Source organism: Chrysemys picta, chromosome 10 (assembly GCF_011386835.1).
Source record: "Chrysemys picta bellii isolate R12L10 chromosome 10, ASM1138683v2, whole genome shotgun sequence".
Taxonomy (NCBI): domain Eukaryota; kingdom Metazoa; phylum Chordata; order Testudines; family Emydidae; genus Chrysemys; species Chrysemys picta.
In genome coordinates this window covers 87,802,605-87,814,857 of record NC_088800.1, presented here as the reverse complement: position 1 = coordinate 87,814,857, position 12,253 = coordinate 87,802,605, and the positions used below count along the sequence as shown (strand labels likewise).

Sequence of the window (12,253 nt, the reverse complement as noted above, 5' to 3'; positions counted from 1 at the left end):
AGCTAATGTGATGCCAATTTTAAAAAGGGCTCCAGAGGCGATTCCGGCAATTACAGGCCGGTAAGCTTCACTTTAGTACCAGCCAAATTGGTTGAAACTATAGTAAAGAACAGAATTATCAGACACATAGATGAACATGATTTGTTGGGGGAAGAGTCAACATGGTTTTTGTAAAGGGAACTCATGCCTCACCAATCTACTAGAATTCTTTGATGGGGTCAACAAGCATGTGGACAAGGGAGATCCAGTGGATATAATGTACTTAGATTTTCAGAAAGCCTTTGACAAGGTCCCTCACCAAAGGCTCTTAGGCAAAGTAACCTGCCATGGGATAAGAGGGAAGGTCCTCTCATGGATCAGTAAGTGGTTAAAAGACAGGAAACAAAGGGTAGGAATAAATGGTCAGTTTTCAGAATGGAGAGAGATAAATAGTGGTGTCCCCCAGGGGTCTGTACTGGGACCCGTACTCTTCAACATATTCATAAGTGATCTGGAAAAAGGGGTAAACAGTGAGGTGGCAAAATTTGCAGATGATACAAAACTACTCAAGATAGTTAAGTCCCAAGCAGACTGCGAAGAGTTGCAAAGGGATCTCACAAAACTGGGTGACAGGGCAACAAAATGGCAGATTGAAATTCAATGTTGATAAATGCAAAGTAATGCACATTGGAAAACATAATTCCAACTGTGACATATTTATGTTACCAATCTGCCTGGGGCATCAGATGATCAGGCTGAGGCTGCAGGATCTTTAGGGGAGGAGATGAAGAGCACACCAAGTGTCTGAATTTTAAAGCTTTATTAATAAAATAATAAAATAACAGCAGTGAGTGTTGGGACTGCTCCCACGTCACTCAAAGGAAGCAAGAAAGCGTTAGTACCTCAGCCCTAACCCACTTTCATACTCATATACGCACGACCCGAGGCTGGCCAAGCCTGGGTGTAACCTAAGAAGAAGAGGGGGAGGGGTTGACAGGAGTTCTTGTCTCGTGCATGGGTCATCCAGGGTCCACTGTGATCTCCAACTTGCTCTGGCTTTCAGGAGGGTTTTTAAGTCCCGGGTTTTTTAGGGGGCGTTTCGTTCAGGGACCTCTGTTCCTGGTGCTCTTTGTACCAGTCCAAACCGGCTTTCTGTGGCCTCCTCAGCGTTCCCAAAACACACCGGCTCCAGGGATGCGAGAGTCTGTTTTTCCCCTCTCTGGCCTTCATCGTCTCTCTCGTTTTGGCTGCCTCTGCAAGTCTCTTCAGCTGAATCCTCCTTTCTCACGGCTGGTCGGGGTGGAATCCAGGCCACCGTCTTTCTTGGCAGGCAGTCGAGAGTCAGATATGTGCTGTGGCCTTGAGCTGGCTGGAGTCAGCGTCTTATCTTCGGACTGAGCTAGCCGAAGTGTCGAGTTAACCCGTTCTCTGCTCTCTTCCTTCTTCCCCCTCTCCCTTTCAGCCTCTCGTAACCTGCAAAGGAATCTTCCACTCCACACTCACACCTTTGACCCTCCCCAACATGCTTTGCTATGCTTGCAACAGCATTAGCAACATGCAGTGCTGATCTGCCTTCCAACGGGACCTGAGGGAGGGGGCCATTGGGTTGTGACACAACTATGCATATAAAATGATGAAGTCTAAATTACCTGTTGCCACTCGAGAGAGATCTTGGAGTCATTGTGGATAGTTCTCTGAAAACATCCACTCAATGTGCAGCAGCAGTCAAAAAAGCGAACAGAATGCTGGGAATAATTAAGAGAGGGATAGATAATAAGACAGAAAATATCATATTGCCTCTATATAAATCTACGGTACGCCCACACCTCGAATACTCCATGCAGATGTGGTCACCCCATCTCAAAAAAGATATATTGGAATTGGAAAAGGGTCAGAAGAGGGCAACAAAAATGATTAGGGGTATGGAATGGCTTCCATATGAGGAGAGATTAATAAGATTGGGACTACTTATCTTGGAAAAGAGACGACTAAAGGGGGGATATGTTAGAGGTCTATAAAATCATGACTGGTGTGGAGAAAGTAAATAAGGAAGTGCTATTTACTCCTCATAACACAAGACCTAGGGGTCACCAGGTGACTGTTCATCCCACAGCCCATCCCTATCCCCATCCCCATCCCCTCCCTATCGGATTCAGCTGGTCTCCACTTCACGGCCCCAGCCCTGCCTCATGCTGCCCGGCCTGCCGCCCAGCACCACCACCCCCTCGCTGCTCAGCCTGGAGCCTTCCCCCACCCCCAGCTGCCCTGCCTTCTCATCCCATCCCATCACCAGAAGATGCACAAGTTCTTGTATTTGTGGCCTACGTGCTTAAATATCATTCCCCCCCCCCCCAGTCTTTTTTGATACAGCCTCATTTATTCTTCATTTTGTTTTCCATACTTCTAAATAGAAAACAGCCATTGCAGGCAAGGCGAATCAATACTGTGTTCCCTAATTCATCCTAATTCTCACTACGTCATAGTAGCTACTGTGCTTTTCATCTGGGGTCTTTTTAGTGGGATTTGTTTCTTTGAAGAATGTGATATTTCATTATGGCAGCGCCAAGCTAACATAGTTAATAATTAATATTTGCACAGGTCATTTCTACTGACATTATTGTTCTTTCAAGTCACTTTCACACCCACAAGAGACATGTTCCTAGTAAGGAACAAAGAGTTCTTTGGGATTAATGCTCCATTGCTTAGATAGAAGAAACATTCCATTATACGCATTAGAGCTAAACACGCTCAGCAGTACAGAGTGCATCGGCCTCCTCATGGCCCTGCCCGCACTCTCCCGTCCTGGCTACTGGAGATACAGGGGAGAGCCCGGCTTGGCTCAGCCCGGATCGGCACGGGAGAGCTCGGCCCAGCTCAGAGCAGTAGGGGAGAGGTCAGCAAAAGTAGCAGTGTGGCATATATGTTCAGCCAGTTCTATACTGTATTCCTGTCAGCCTGACATTGATCTTGGGCAAAATAATGGATCAGCCGACCCGGGATTTGGTTAATAAAGAATAAAAGGAGGGCAATATAATTAATGCCAATCAACAGGAGTTTATGGAAAATAGATCCTGTCAAGCTAACTTGATATCTTTTTTTAACGAGATTACAAGTTTGTTTGATAAAGGTAACAGGGTTGATGTCATAGATTTGTGTAATGCGTTGGACATAACAAACCAGAACAATATAAAACGAACATGGCAAACCTTCAGTGGATGAAAAGTTGGCTAACGGATAGGTCTCGAAATGTAACTGTACGTGGGGAATCATCCTTGAGAAGGTGTGTTTCTAGTTGCCTGCAAATTCCACCCTGCTGTATGTGGGTGCAACTCCATAGAGTTCAGTGGGGACTGTGCTAGCACTGAACACAGCCGTGCAGAATAGGTTTATTCAAACTTCCTAGGTCTGCAAAATCTTGATGAAAATCTCACTGGAACAAGTTTTCCCTTGAGAGTCCTGGGACTTCCTGACTTCAGTCATGGCAGAAATCCCAGGATCGTTCCTTCAAGGTCTTCCAGCACGTTAGTCTCCAATGTGAGCAGAATGCGCAGTGAGCTGGAGATGAGGTGAGCCCATTTCCCCTGCAGGCTGGATTCAAGCTCTGAAGTTCAGCCCATCACTATGGAAAATTACCGGGGAGAAGCTGTCTGGAGGTTTTCACACTCCAGGAAGTTTTATGTTGGGTTTGAAAGCTGGACAGATCTTCTGACTGGTCCTTATTGTCCTGTCCCTGCTTCAATCTCTATAAACATTTAGAAATGAGCAGGACCCTTGACAAGTTCTGGAAGCCCCAGGAAAAGGAATGAGGCAAAAACTTCCAGCCTTCGTGTGGCTACTGAGGCTTATCAAAGAAACTGTTAAAAGATAAAGAAACAAGGTTAAAGAGAGACTTTGATGGAGCATTTGGCTTCGGAGAATAGCGTTTATCAGCATTTCTAAGAGAACAGAATAAATTTCCATGTGCCTGACTTTGTAGGTCGACTCTTATATTCATATATGTGAACGTGTGTGTGTTTGCTTCTGAATGGAGAAGTGAAGGGAATAGCTAGAGCCATTTCAGCAGCTGCCATTCTGAGAGTGCCCCATATTTAGACAGCACTTGGGAAACTTACTTCATTTGCCTTCTATCCTCCTCAAGCCTCACAAATGCTTTTTTCCTTTAACCCCTTCAGTGCCCCCAGAAAATGCAACGTGTCACCACTGAAGAAGGGCGTAACTTTGTCATTACAAACCTAGGGATAATCTTGTGTGGTACCAATGAATGAGGTAGCGCTGACCTAATGATTTTGTAATTCTGTGAACATGTTAATGACTGATATTGCTATAGTTGTGAGAGGCAGGAGGTCTTGCGTCTATTCCTGGTTGTGCCACTGACTTCTTTGTTATTATGAGATCTCAGGAAAGTCACTTGACCTCTCTGTGCTTCTCTCCCCACAGCTGTAAAATGGGGATAATGGATGATATCGGGAAGTATTGTGTGTTACACGCCTGAACTCAAGTTTGAAAGCAGTCGGAGACCCTTGGATGGAAGGTATGAACATTGTCGTTACAGCGGAGTGGGTAGCGATGCCTATACTTCAGGTTGCACAAATGTTTTCATTTGGATGGTTTTTTTTCAGTTGTTTTAAATTTAGTCAGTCTTTTGCCTTTTAGACTGAAATTTTCCATGTTTGTTCCCTGGGTGCAAATGTTTTGGGAAAGTTTGAGCAAAAACAGTGCAGCCATTTTTGACAAGAAGGAGAGTTGGAAATAATACTTTAAAAAGGCAAAAAGCAAAACCATTTTACCATTTTATCATTTAAAAGAAAATTATCACTAGACATTCCATACCAATAACAAAAAAACAAAACCAAAAAACTTCCAAACAACCACATTCAACGAACGTTAAAGTCTGTGTAGTGAGGCACCCAAAAGTCTGAAGTTGCCCATCTGTGACTTTAACTCTGTCTCTTGGTACATGTGCATTGCCACACAGCCTTGTCAGCACAGATTGTTTTATCTGCAGGACCCTGCTTCATTCTCTTCCAGCCTCAGGTTTCCCTGGAAGTTTCCTATCCAAGAACCTAGTAGGTCGGACTCTTATCTTATCTTATGAGATCATGGCCAAATGGGGCATTGCATTATGTATACTTGTGTAAAAAATCACATCTACAACACATGGGCAACACACTTATTAGCTAACTGTATACAGGTACATGAATTCAACACGAAATTCAATAAAGACAAATGCAAAGTACTTCACTTAGGAAGGAAAAATCAAATTTACAGCTACGTAATGGGGAATAACTGGCTAGGTGGTGGTACTGCTGAAAAGGATTCGGAGGTTCTAGTGGATCACACACTGAATATGCGTCGTCAGTGTGACACAGTTGCAAAAAAGGCGAATGTGATTTTGGGGTGTATTAACAAGAGTGTTTTATGTAAGACACAGGAGGCAATTGTCCTGCTCTACTCAGCACTGGTGAGGCCCTAGCTGGAGTCCTGTGTCCAGTTCTGGGAATCACACTTGGGGAAAGATGTGGACAGATTGGAGAGACTCCAGAGGAGAGCAATAAAAATGATAAAAGATTTAAAAAACCTGACCTGTGAGGAAAGATTAAAAAAACTGAGCATGTTTAGTCTTGAGAAAAGAAGATTAAGGGGTGACATTGTTTCAGTCTTCCAATCTGTTAGGGGCTGTTATAAAGAGGATGGTGACCAATTGCTCTCCCTTCCACTGAAGGTGGGACAAGAAGTAATGGGCTTAATCTGCAGCCAGGGGGAGTTAGGTTAGATATTAGGAAAAACTTTCTAACTCTAAAGGTAGCTAAGCTCTGGAACAGGCTTCCAAGGGAGGTCACGGAGTCCCCATCATTGGAAGCTTTTAAAAATAAGTTGGACAAATACCTGTCAGGGACGGTCTCGGTTTACTTGGTCCTGCCACAGCACATAGGGCTGGGCTTGGTGCCTTCTCGAGGTCCTTTCCAGCCCTGCATTTCTGTGATTCTATAATATATGAGAATATAATTAATATCCTTCTCCTCTAAAACACAATGCCCTGCGTGTTAAATAAAGGTTCATCTTCGCTATCAAGCCAATAAGGTGAATTGATATAGGCATCTGGCAGATTCCATTCAGTATAGGAAAATGGTACACTAGTTTGTGTGTGTACACAACCATGCACATTCCGCAAATTGCTGAGTAGTAATCTACCTCAGACTCTTCAAACTATGTTTTTAGTTAGCAAGACTGAATAATTAGTACATTCATGATTTACTAAAGAAAGGTTTTTGCCAACAAATAATTGCTGCATCTGTTTCACATGCCGTTTGTATCAGTCTGGTGTAATATCTGATTGGTGTGGATTTTGTTCACAAGATCCCGTTGATGCTGCTAGTCAGTTAGTGGTGCTTCAGTTCATGCCCTGTTTGGTATATGCTACAGTATCTTCCTGGACATCTGATTAAAAAGTGAACATTTAATTTTATAGAAATTAATTGTGTTGGCAAAATGGTTTGGAAATGCTCTGAAGATTGTTCTTCTATCAACGTGACAGATTAAGGTATTGCCATAAAGTGAATTTTGTTGACAAAATAATTTCAGGGTGTTGATAAAATGCATTTTGTCTTCAGAGTGGAAAGCATCAGGCTGACAAATACTATTGTCCTTAGAAGTGTTTTCGTCAACTGTCAATCAATTCTTCCCTTTTTAAGGTAGCCAATGATAGTTGTTCATATCTGAAAAAGCCTCAGTGAAAGATAGCGGAAGACTTTGAAGGACGAAACAATTAAACTTTGATTTCTTGCTTTCAAATTGAAAATAGCTTTGTTACTTTGAAGACAATGATTGGTTGCCTGCAAAGTGGAAACAGGTGGCTAAGCTGTTTGATTCAGATTTGACATGCTTTGTAGTGATGCGAGGGTGAATTCTGAGTGGGGTTTCTTGGCACAGCTGTTTATATGAAAACTTATTGTTCAAATATTTGAAAATGATGTAGACTTTTAAAACCACTTTCCTGCAAACATTTCTAGCTAGTTAAATACTTGTGAAAGTTTTTTATTTCTTCATTCTCTTATGAGGTTTTGAAAACAACAGAATTTAGGTCCTGTGAGCTTCCCACTTAAGGACAGATAGTGCTGACATAGGAGCAAAGCCATTGCCGGCAGTGAGGATCCAAGGATGGGCAGTTCAGAGGCAACTGCAGCAGCTGCCCTGCCGTGCCCCGTGACACAGCAGGAGAGGAGAGAAGAGCACTCTGGGGTTCAGTGGCTCTGTAGCTCATCTTTGAGTAACAGCAGATTCGTCACAGGCGATTAGTCTGCCTGCCACACTGGCCACTTGGCACAGAACTCATGGCAGTCCAGCCATCGTTTGCGGGCTGAGTGGGCTAAGGGTTTGACTCATATTGTGAAGTCCCACCACTGCCAGTTGTGGCAAGGAAGAGAGCTCACTAGGCAGGAGGGCTACAGATGGGCAGCACAGCTGGGTGTCTAGGCAATAGGGACGTGTAGACAGTGGTAGCAAATTACAGCTGTAGTCAATATATTTGGTCCTGTTTGCGTGGCAATAAGAATTCTTTTCATTTGAAAATGGTTTGTTTCCATGGTTCCTCCTCTAAATAATTGATGTATCAAACTGCTCATAAGAACGGCCATACTGGGTCTATCTAGCCCAGTATCCTGTTTGCCAACAGTGGCCAGTGCCAGGTGCTTCACAGGGAATGAACAGAACAGGGAATCATCAAGTGATCCATCCCCTGTCGCCCATTCCCAGCCTCTGGCAGGTGAAATCTGTGTCTTGCGGACATACTTCTGCCACTGCAACAGAGATTGGGGTTTCATCTCACCCAGCTCTAGAAACTGAATATTCTCCTAGTGAAAGGCACCGGGTGGACCAGCCTGAGGACCCCGGCTAACTGTAGAACAGGGAAGGGGACATATCGTGGCAGCACAAGTGTCTCCTGCAGGCTGCTCTCCGGAGACCCCACTGGTAGGGATAAGAAGAGAATTCAGCTTCAGCAGCCCTTTGAATTTTTCCCTCTGTGCTGAGACCGCCACCAGCGGCTGTGAAGAGAGCTTTTCTGCTGAGGGTTCCTGTGCACTGGGAAATGCATCTTGTTTCACACAGGCTCTGAGCTGCCAGTGAAGGGTCAGAGCTTTGGGTCACTGCTAACCAAGGCTGGATTTCAGGTGACGACCTGCTGACCACAGTGCCTGTAAGAAACCACTCAGTGAATGATGGCTCAGGTTCCCATGGACAGAGCCGCTGGTGCCACAGAAATAATAATAGTGGCTCTGTGTCCTTGCAGCAATTCCCGGAGCCACCCAGTCCCTTTATCAGGACCACTTGAAACCCAGAACAGCAGTTGTGAGCTAGGTGAGATTTAAAAAAAAATAATTCTGGGACCAAATTCCTCCCTGGCGTAGCTCCAGTGAAAACAGGGTCCAATGCAGCGAAACCAGTTTAATCCATGGAGCTGTTTTTCCTAGATAATGGGTTGGAGAAAGAACCTCTTGGGTTCTCCAGCCACCCTGCTGCCTTTGGGAAGGGTAATATGCTGGCGTTTTGACTGAATCCCCCTCGTTTCTTACCTAGATTCCCAGAGTTCCACAGATTCTTGCCTCCCCCCGACCCCCAGCTTTGATAGCCTGGCGTCAAACGCTTGCAGTTCTGCAGACACCCATCCTGGGTATGAACGGGGCTCAGTTAGTATTCCAGGGAAGCCTGAACCAATGGAGATGTTGTGACACAGTAATTGTGCTTTATTCCTGTTTTGTGGTAGTGGCACAGCTAATCACGTTAAAGCCTAAATGACCTTGTTAGAACAGCTACTCCTAATCAAATGAAAGTGAAGCTCCTATAAGTCACTGGAATGACACTTAGCATAATATTTCCTTAATATGTGGACCATCTGTTCATCCCTTTCAAAATAATCACTGGCTTCCTTGTTACCTTCGCTTCCCAGTATCAAAGTCAGTCAGCTGGCACCAGGCACAACACGGAAGCTGTGTAACTTTGGATTGCAGGATATTTTGAAAAATGTAACGAGATCTAAACAATGAAAACTATAAATTGTGTGACATTCCAGTTCTGATTGAGAAATGATAGTGGGACCCTGGCACTGATTAACGAATTAACAACCACTGCACCCTTTCCCTTCTGGCATTAAAGCAACCTTAGTACGGATGGGGAAGCTGTGTTCCTTTCTTGGGGCTCTGCAGGTGGGAGGGGTAGTTTATATATTTATTTGGAGTTTTACGGACTGCAGCACCGAACGCCCATCCAGTAAGGTGAACACCATGGAGAGTCCTTTAAAAATGCACTGATAAACAAACAGACTCACCAGTTACCCGAGCAAATCAAGTCACCCAGTGACAACATACCCAAGAAAAGCGCTAATCAGCATCTCCATGCACTCCTCCCAGCCAGCACCCCCTCGTCAGGGCAAGGGGGAAGATGGGCTTGCAATGCCCCCTGCAGGTGGACAATCTGTCTGTTTCAGGCCTGGGAGGAAGCTAGTCCCAAAGGCCTGGAGTCAAAGCCCTTGTCAGCCCCCCCCCGTCTCTGGCTGAAGGGGTGCCAGCTTGGCCGCTTTGCACTGCCTGCACCTGCGGCAGTCTCTTGCGGGCAGAGAGGTGTCTCTCTGATAGGCAGGTCTCAGGTCATTGAGGGCTTTGTAGCTCAAAACCAACCCCGGAAACTGCGTGCAGAAAACAATAGGTAAATGAGGCTGCAGTCAGCCTCACCCGAGGAGACAGCACTTTCTTCCGCCATTTTGGGTCCATTTCCTGCAGCAGGTGGTATCTGACTGAACGCCCGCGTGGGCCTGAGAACTTGATGGAATTGGTGTGTGCCTTCGCTACACAGCTCCTGTTCAGTGTGGCTGCCCCCCGTGTTACAATCCCAGCAAGATTAGAATAACAACTCAAAGCCAATCATTTTTATGGGAACACATGTAGTATAAAAGGGTCTGACTGTCTTGAGCACACAGTGTCAGTGGCTATTGCCCAATAAAGCTCTCAGTTAGAGAAACATCAGCAAGTCCTTGAACAATATTTCCCCAAATTTAAACAGGGAAAGAACTACTCACAAATCAGTTTTCATGGATGTAAGCAGAGTCAGGACGAGCTCTACCCTGACAACTGGTGGTGAATTGTGGTGAGTTGTGGAAAGAACTTCAGGGGCTGATCTTGTTTGCATAGGCACACCCACCCTGCCTAGCCTGAGCCCACGGCAGCCCAAATGGTCACTTTGACTGCTGTGGGATCCCCAGTTTCTCTGTTATTGGGGCAGGAAGAATAAAGTGTTGTTACCCTGATTATGTGAATCAAGGGCAGTAGAACTGTACTTGGCATTTTATGATGGAGGGACTTGCCATCAACTAAGTAGTACTTGCTAGACAAGGGCCATGGGTTCCAAAACTCAGTGAATTGAGAGAGGCTGGGGATAGGTATTTGTACCTAATGGCATGGACCTCTTTTAAGGGTCTGAAACACCAATTGCACCTCCTGTTCCCCCCCCTCTTTCCTCCCCTCCTCCACTGTGGAATATCAGAGCTAATCTTGATTTTATTTGGAGTCTAGTTACAGGCTGCTGAGCTGAATTCACCTTGGACCGATGGTGCACTAGCACTGGGGCTCCCCCTACTACAAGCTGAAATCACTGAGTGCTGTGTTAAGTGGGGGGGCCTGAAGATATATGGCTGAGCAGCTGGCGGAGCGGTGCAGTTGGCGGGACAGCTGGAGTGGCTCACAGGACGGCTGGTGGAGCAGAGCAGCTGGTGGAGCAATGCAGTTGGCGGGACGGCTGGAGTGGCTCACAGGACGGCTGGTGGAGCAGAGCAGCTGGTGGAGCAACGCAGTTGGCAGGACGGCTGGTGGAGCAGAGCCGCTGGCTAGAGCGGCTCATGGGATGGCTGGTGGAGAGGAGTGGCTGGCGGAGTGGCTCACGGTGAAGGCTGCAGCAGAACCCCATGGAGAGGCGGAGCAGTCGGCCTTGGACCACGTAAGGTGCCCCTTAATACCCCTGCGGGGGGCATTTTCACCCAGGCTGGGAGGTAAAACTCTGCAGATAAACTTTTGAACTCTGGGGCTGCACCGACCAGGGACAGAGACTTTGGGTTGTTGGACTTTTGGGTGATTTTTGGGGTGTTGGACTTTTGGGACTTTGGGTGATTTTTTTGGGGTTGCTGGACTTAAGACCCTGAGGGGAAAAGGACACTGCCAAACTTACTTGTGGGGTGGGTCTTCTGCTCATGGTCTGTGTTATGAATCCTGTTTGTGGTGTTTCCCCAACATAATGCCACATTGTTTCCCTCCTTTATTATATTAAAAGGATTTTGCTACACTCAGACTCCATGCTTGCGAGAGGGGAAGTGTTGCCTCTTAGAGGCGCCCGGGGAGTGGTATGTAATTGTCCCAGGTCACTGGGTGGGGGCTCGAGCCGGTTTTGCATTGTGTTATTGAAACGGAACCCCTAGATACTGAACCCGACCCTTGTTGCTGCCAACTCAGACGGGCAGAAGGGTTACATGAAAATAAAAATAATCGATTCAAGTTGAACAGAGGGATTGAGTTTGCTGCCCCCTGACCCTGAGAGGAATGAGGTGTTTGTCCCAGAGGGCAGCGGCACTGACACCCAATTGCGACCAAACACCTGCAGCACCAAGTCCCAGAGCTCGGGTCAGCTGACTCGGGCTCAGCGGCTTGGGCTGTGGCGCTGTACAATTGCAGTGGGGACATTCAGGCACGGCCTGAGCCTGGGCTCCAAGACCTGCCCCTTCTTGGGGTCTCAGAGCCGAAGCTCCAAATGTCTATACGGAAATGAGCCCCACGAGCTGGAGTCAGCTGACCCGGGCCAGTCATGGGTCTTTTATTGCAGGGCAGACGAACCCTTAAGGGCTGAAGCACCAGTGTTTATTACACAAATTGCCTCTTTGCAGGTGAGCCCTTGGTCCTAGACAGGAGAAGAAGCCCCATATTCCTTTCACTAGAGCAGACCAGACAGAGACGCTTGGAGAGGGACTCCCAAAGAGTCCAGGTCTGCTGCACTGCCCCCAGAAACCAGGTCCCATTTCTCCTACACAAAGTCCTTAGCCTGGCCTGTTATCTCTCCATGACTCTTTGCAGCAGGGCCCAGACTGTCCTGTGGAGCAGCCAGGGGCTGGGGACTGCCAGAGGGGAGACAAGGGGTCAGAAAGAGCCCATGTCAGACCATCCCAGAGTGCAGTGCAACCCCTGAGCTCCCCTCCATAGCAATGGCTGACACAGGTTTCTGTTTTCAGCAGGCTGTGAAG

General features: G+C 46.5%; 1 long non-coding RNA gene across 3 annotated transcripts in view; it reads left to right on the top strand.

Annotated features, from left to right (window-relative positions):
- Positions 1–11,955, top strand: part of LOC101946374 (uncharacterized) — a 90,274-nt gene extending 78,319 nt beyond the window's left edge. For 2 of the 3 annotated variants that reach the window (XR_006175105.2, XR_010591241.1), the window contains 2 exons: positions 4,417–4,510; positions 10,542–11,954. This is a non-coding gene — a long non-coding RNA (uncharacterized LOC101946374). Of the gene's footprint in view, positions 1–4,416; positions 4,511–10,541 lie in introns of all 3 variants that reach the window. The other variant, XR_010591242.1, reaches the window with a different exon arrangement.
- The last annotated feature ends 298 nt before the right edge of the window (positions 11,956–12,253 follow it).